Genomic DNA, 6,992 nt, shown 5'->3' with positions numbered 1-6,992 from the left:
GATGATCTTTTGGATAATAACAAGGATTGAACAATTTTGTTGCATTTCAAAGATGAATATTTGGGAATATTTCATTCAAAGACTCTATGCAAGACTCTGAATATAATGTTTTTGAGTTATTGGCAACTCTCTTGTGTGTCTTCAATGTGAGGCCACATAGTTTATCTCCTTATATCATTATAATTAGTATCCATAGTTGAAACGGAGATATATAGTAACGCATGCATATCTATAACTATCCCTTCAACTTTAATTCAATATATCCATATTGAGAATCACTTAGAAATTTTGAAAGATAAGTTGTACCTTCTGTAAATGCTTATTTTCTTAGAAACCATCTAGACAATGTACTTATAGTTACTTCAAGAGCCAACCCGGTAGTTTTAATCTAATGAATCAACAAAAGTAATAAAGGAACAAATCCAATATCCTCTAATATGGTATGTTGTAGTTATCCGAAAAGTTTAAAAACCCAATGCTCTGAATTTTTCTCATGACTACGATGCCCTTCTAAAGAATAACAAGGACTAAACAATTTTATGCATTAAAAAAATGAAAATTTGGGAATCTTTCAATCAAAGAGTCTATGAGAGACTCATATATAACTTTTTGTGAGTTGTTGGCAACTCTCATGTGTGTGTCTTCAATGCGACGCTTCATAGCTTGTCTCCTTACATCTCTATAATCAATCTCCATAGTTGGAACATAGATGTATTGTGACTCATGTCTATCTACAATTATCCTTTCATCTTTAATTTCAACATATCCATATTGAGAATCACTTAGAAATTTTGAAAGATGAGTTATATCTTTTGCAAATGTTTCTTTTCTCAAAAACCAACTAGTTAGTCTACTTATAATTACTTCAAGAGCCAACCTAATGTTGATTTTTTGTAAGTATTCTATTGTTAATTACTTCTAACGATATTCATTGTAGATTCTTTAATATTCACTTTAATCATTAAGCAATTACACATAATAGGTTCAACAAAAATACATTAAGATCATAAAGAGACATCTAAATCAAGAACACAAACACTTACCCTAGGAAACCCACATGGGGGAAAACCCAACAACCTTTTCCTCAAAGAAATTCTTCAGCTCAACAAGAGACACACCTATATCATCTAGTCATTTACAAGGTCAAATTGACCATTAAAGAGACATAGTCAAACCTAGTCCACTGCCTCCTAGTCAATTTATAAGTCTGCCCAAAAATATTTAACTAATATGATTTGTTGTCTTTCATTATAGGTTCAGTCCTGTACCATCTCAAGAATTTGTTTTATTTCATTATAACATCATTGCCTCATAAATTTGGTCTTGCAACTTCCTTGCCTCAGAATTTCAATCCTGCAACTTCCTTCAGAGGTTCAGTCTTGTAACTTACTTTATATGTTTGGTCTTCTAGATAATCTCCTTCTTTGCCTCAGATCCAACTACTTCGCTCCCCTTAGATTAGCCTCTTTTCTTGCCTCAAACAGATCAAGTTTCTTGCTTGGGAAGGAGGTTGAATGCCTCAAATAAATAAAAGATCAGCTGGTTGAATGGGTACCTCTTCACTGGGGCCGACTTGACTAGGAAGAGGGCCGGCCGACATAGCTTCTTTTGGAGCCATAAATTAATTTTTAAAATTCAATTTTTTCTCTTTTAAAAGGACATGAAGAACATACCTTATAATTTTATCTTTTGACAATAGCATGAAGAACATTCTTTACAAATACATCAATGACTAAAATAATTGTTTTAAAGACCGACCATAGCTAAAAAATTCAAAACTCCCTCTTAGCTAGGGAGTTATTCATAATAACCATCCAAATGCTCTTGTGTTGACAAATTTCTCTAAGAAAAGGTTATAACAAATCAAAATTACCATAATGGGGTCAAAAATTGTGACGCATGGTAAAAAAAGTTACCATAATTTGGTCAAAAATTGTGGCACATGGTAAATCAATAGCATCAACAGGTTACCATAATCTGGTCAACGACTGTGACACATCGCAAACCAACAGCATCAACAAGTTACCATAATTCTAGTCGGTACCTCTAACCTATGGTGTATCCTCACCATAATCTTGGTTGATACTTCTGACACATGGTACATCATTTAGCATCAACTAGTCACCATAATTTGGGTTTTATCTGACACATGGTATACAAACTAGTCTTGATTCACCATCATTCTAGTCCATATCTTTGACACATGGTTAATCTCCAAAGGCCACACTCTATGTAAGTAATTTGGGGCATGTTAAACAATCCTGATGTTATAGGACCATTCTTCCTAATTCAATTCAACATACTTCACATAGGAAGAATGCTTGTCCCCTGTCAGACCATTCTTTCTAATTCAAGTCAATATACTTGACACAAGGAGAATGTGAGTACATAATGTTATATCATCAACACTCCCTCTTACCAATGTTTTTTATACCGTTCACACGAAGTTGCGTATGAAGGATTCTGAGAAACATTTGGTACTCAAGTACTGTGGTTGCCTACACACGTACATCCAGGATGAGATGGAGTTCTTAGACATCTCCTCGCTCGACACAGCATACCAATACGCTGTCAAGATCGAGCAGAAGCTTAAACAGAAAAAGAAAGACTTTGGATCTGTGAATTTGAAGGAAGGGAAATGTGCCCCCAAACCATTGAACAAAGGACAAAGCCAAGGCAGGGTGGCCTAGGACCACCTGCCAAAGCCACAAGAAAAGAGCAACACCGAAATCCGAAGAAGAACAAAGGAAAGTGGTGTGTGCTCCATAAGACCTCCACTCACAACACAAGTGAAAGTCGGGCCAAGTAGTCACTGGTGGACGAGTTGAAGGCTTCTAAATCAGATGCATGTTCTGAATCTGAGTTAAAACCCGAAAAGGGGAATGACAAAGGGAAGCATATTATCAATGCGGAGCCAAGCACCATCGTTGCCACCATGAAGATCCAGAAGGAGGAACTTGAAGATCCATAGGAGGAGGAGCCCCTCTTCCACTTCCAGATTGGGTAAAGGGTTCCCCACTACAGTTCATTGTCAATAGCGGGAGCCAAAAGAACCTCATTTCAGCAGTGATCTTCACGTCATCCAGCAATGTCACCTTCCATATAGCATCAAGCCCTTCACGGATGAGGTATTATGTGGCGTTTCTCCTCTTTATGTTTGTGATGTATTATTAGGTCAGCCATACTTGTGGAAGCGACATGATTTGTATGATTCAAGGCCTCGCGCTCTTATTGTTACCTTGGGAAATAATTTGTACGGGATACTGAAGGTAGCACTACCTACCGCCATCTCTTTGTTTACTACAAAACAAAGCAATAAGCTCATTTCCAAAACCAAGAATTTTTTTCCTGATGATACGCCCTCAGGGAAAGAAGAAGACGATGGCCACGTCCTCCATATAGGGCCCCTCCGCATGACAACAACATATGGACAAGGTCATGGAGGGGTACGAGGACATCTTCACCTCCCCCGTAAAGGTTCCTCTACACTGTCAGGTCAAGCACTCCATCGATTTGACCCCAGGTGCATCGTTGCTCAATGGACCAATCTATCAACACTATGTTCTGGAGAACGACAAAATCAAGAGGTAGATTCAGGATTTGCTACAGAAATGTCACATTCGGTCAAGTTCATCACCCTGTGGGAGCTCAATTGTGTTGGTACAAAAGAAGGATGGGACTTGGAGACTTTGTATTGACTATCGGGCACTAAACAAGGTCACTGTCTAGAATAGGTACTTGATCCCATGGAATGATGATCTTCTAGACCAACTTAAGGAGGGGGGAATATTTTAGCAAGATCAACTTGAAGTCTAGATATCACCAGGTGCCAATCAAACCCTCTGATGTGTGGAAGATTGCCTTCAAAGCCAAGGAGGGCCTTTTTGAATGGTTGGTTATGCCTTTCGGGTTGATGAATGCTCTTGTAACCTTCATGAGGCTGATGGATGACATCTTATGGCCATTCACCAACTCATTTCTAGTGGTATACTTGGATGAAATCCTGATCTTCAGCCAAAGTAGGGAAGAGAACCTCCACCACATCCGACAGGTTCTCCAAACACTGCAGCAACACAAGTTGTATGCCAATTTGGAGAAATGCACTTTTGGCATGACCCAAGTACAGTATCTGGGATACATTATTGATGAACGGGGGTACATGTGGATCTAGCCAAGATCCAAGTCATTCAGGATTAGTCAGCCTCAACCACTCTGACAGAGCTCTGCAACTTGCTAGATCTTGCTAATTTCTACTACAGGTTCGTGTTGGGGTTCTCTCATATCTCTTGGCCCTTGAGTCAAGCCACCAAGGGAGGAGTGAAAGAAAGATTCTTTTTGTTTGAATCTCAACAGAAGGCGTTCATGTATTTGAAACAACGCCTCTGCTCTAAGCCAGTCCTCACATTACCAAACTTGCAACAACCATTTGAGATCAAGATAGATGCCTCTGACTATGCTATTGGGGCAGTCCTTACTCAATAGGGGCATCCAGTGGAATATCACAGTGAGACACTTTCAGATACAGTTTGGAAGTATCCCACTTATGATCCGGATTTAAACAGGAATGCAACAAATTACAGAGATAACCATATACACAAAGATGCAACGGAAATAATACTTCATTTCATTAATGGAAAATACTGAAATATGCTTACAACCAGAAATGGAAATAAACCAGCTAGGGCGATGGTAGCTTATCTCTGAGAAGAGATGTGGTGGCTACATGCCTCTGAACTGTGTTACAATGAGGCTCGGAAGCCTATTTATTGTTGAGAAACAATGGAAAACCCTTAACATTCCAAAACCTAACCCTAGGAGATGAAACGCCAAACTGTGGGCCCCGTTTGGGGGTAAATTGGTACACCAACTTCCCAGGGTCGTAACTTTGGCATATGATCTCCGTTTGACGCGTACAATAGCTCATTAGAAAGATCTATCCGAGCACTATCATTGCTGGAACGAGCAACATCGGTCCATTCCATGGACCCATGTTTCCCATGGATTCCCCAAAAAACGTCGTTTAGGGCCTCAAAATGGCTCCGGAAGTTCAGGACCCGAAAAACTGCTAAAAATAGTAAGTTGTGCTACAATTAAGGAAACTGAAAATGCTGAGAAAGACAATGGTGGGGGTCCAGGTGGACTTGGCAGGTGGCCACCAATATCCACCTGGATCATTCCTCCCCCCTTAGGAAGCAATGGTCCCCATTGCGTTGAGCTCCTCCATGAGATGAGGAAACTTCTGCTGAACTTGTTCCCTGGTGAGCCACTTGCCCTGCTGAAGGAGTTGGCCTGCTTTGACAACTCAATACAGTTGGATATTTTGTTGGCGAGTGTTCTTGATCTGTGTGTCCATGATCCGATCAGTTGCAGCTTGTTCCATGCAATCTGGATTTAATTATGTGGGTTTGAGTTGTTCTGCAATGTCGGATGTGTCTAGCAATGGTGGAAAGTATGGCCGAAGGCGGTCCACATTGAACACTGGGTGCAGGCCAAGGAATGGGGGAATGCTGAGCTCAAATGCATTGTCTCCCATCGCCTTAGTAATGGTGTAAGGACCATATCGGAGTGGTCTCAATTTCCGATAGGCTCCAGTAAGGCGTTCCTTTTGCAAATGCAACCAGACTTTGTCGCCCACCTGAAACTTGTGTGGCACCCGATGTTGATCATGTCGTTGCTTGTACTTGGCATTTTATTTCTCAAGAATGTCATGGACCTGCTGGCGAATATGTTGGATGCACTCAATGAAGCTGGTGGCCTTATCTGTTTCGGACTGGACATGAGCTGAATTCATGTGAGTAGCTGCAAGGGGCATGGCCACATCAATGGGGCATAGTGGCTGGAATCCCAAACCCATCTGAAAAGGGCTATGGCCAGTGGAGCTGTGAAGAGCTCGGTTGTAGCTGTGCTAAACATAGGGGAGGCTCTCGTCCCATGTGTGTGGATGCTTTGAGTTATACATGCGCAGAATGTGCACAATCATCCTGTTGACAACCTCTGTCTGGCCATCAGTTTGAGGATGGAAGGCTGTGGACTTCGTGAGTTTGGTGTCCAGCATTGACCAGAGGCTGGACCAAAATGTGCTGAGAAACCGACTGTCCCGATCTGAGATGATAGACTGTGGGATCCCAAAGTGCACCCACACTCGCTCAAAGAAGAGTTTAGCAGTGGCTTCTGCTGTGATATTCTTCTTGCAGGCCATCATAACGGCCATCTTCGAGAACCTGTCGACGACCACAAAAACACAGTCATTTCCATGCTTAGTGGAAGGAAGGCCTGACATGTAATCCATGGAGATGGATTCCCAAGGTCGACTAGGGGTAGGCGACGGGGTATAGAGGCCGTGCTTCTTGATGGTCGGTTTGGCAATGGCACAAGCAGTACATGATCGGATGTACTTCCCAACATCCTGCCGAAGATTTGGCCAATAGAAATAACTTTGCAGTACTGCCACTGTTTTCTCGACCCCGAAATGCCCAGCAGCCCGACTGTAGTGTGCTTCCCAAATCATCTTGGCACGCTCGCTTGAAGGTACACAAAGGTGACTGAGGTGGCATAACAGGGCGTCCTGGAGGTGAAAATCTGCAACATTCCAACCTTCCAAGAGTGTCTGATATGTGTGGCCGAATTCTGGGTCGCTTTTGTAGAGAAGTGGCCAATCAGTAGTCTTGTGCCCACAAGAGTTGAGCACGGTGGTCAGCGCCATGATCGGTGGCCCACTAAGGCAATCTGCAACATTATTGGTGTTGCCCGTTTTATACTTGATATTCAAGTGAAACGGTTGCAGGTATGTAGACCACTTCTGATGGCGATCATTCTGCAATTTCCCTTGGGTCTGTATGAACTGCAGAGGTCGGTGGTCTGTGTGGATGACCGTTTCCTTCCCCAAAATGTAATGCTTCCATTGTCGGCAGGCCTGTACAATGGAATACATCTCTTTATCATAAGTGGGGTACTTCCAGACTGTTTCTGAAAGTGTCTCACTGTGATATGCC

The sequence above is a fragment of the Pinus tabuliformis genome, chromosome Q (genome assembly GCF_031772625.1).
Source record: "Pinus tabuliformis cultivar Carrire ecotype Pingquan chromosome Q, CPIR1, whole genome shotgun sequence".
NCBI lineage: Eukaryota > Viridiplantae > Streptophyta > Pinopsida > Pinales > Pinaceae > Pinus > Pinus tabuliformis.
Note: the sequence above shows the minus strand (reverse complement) of the source record.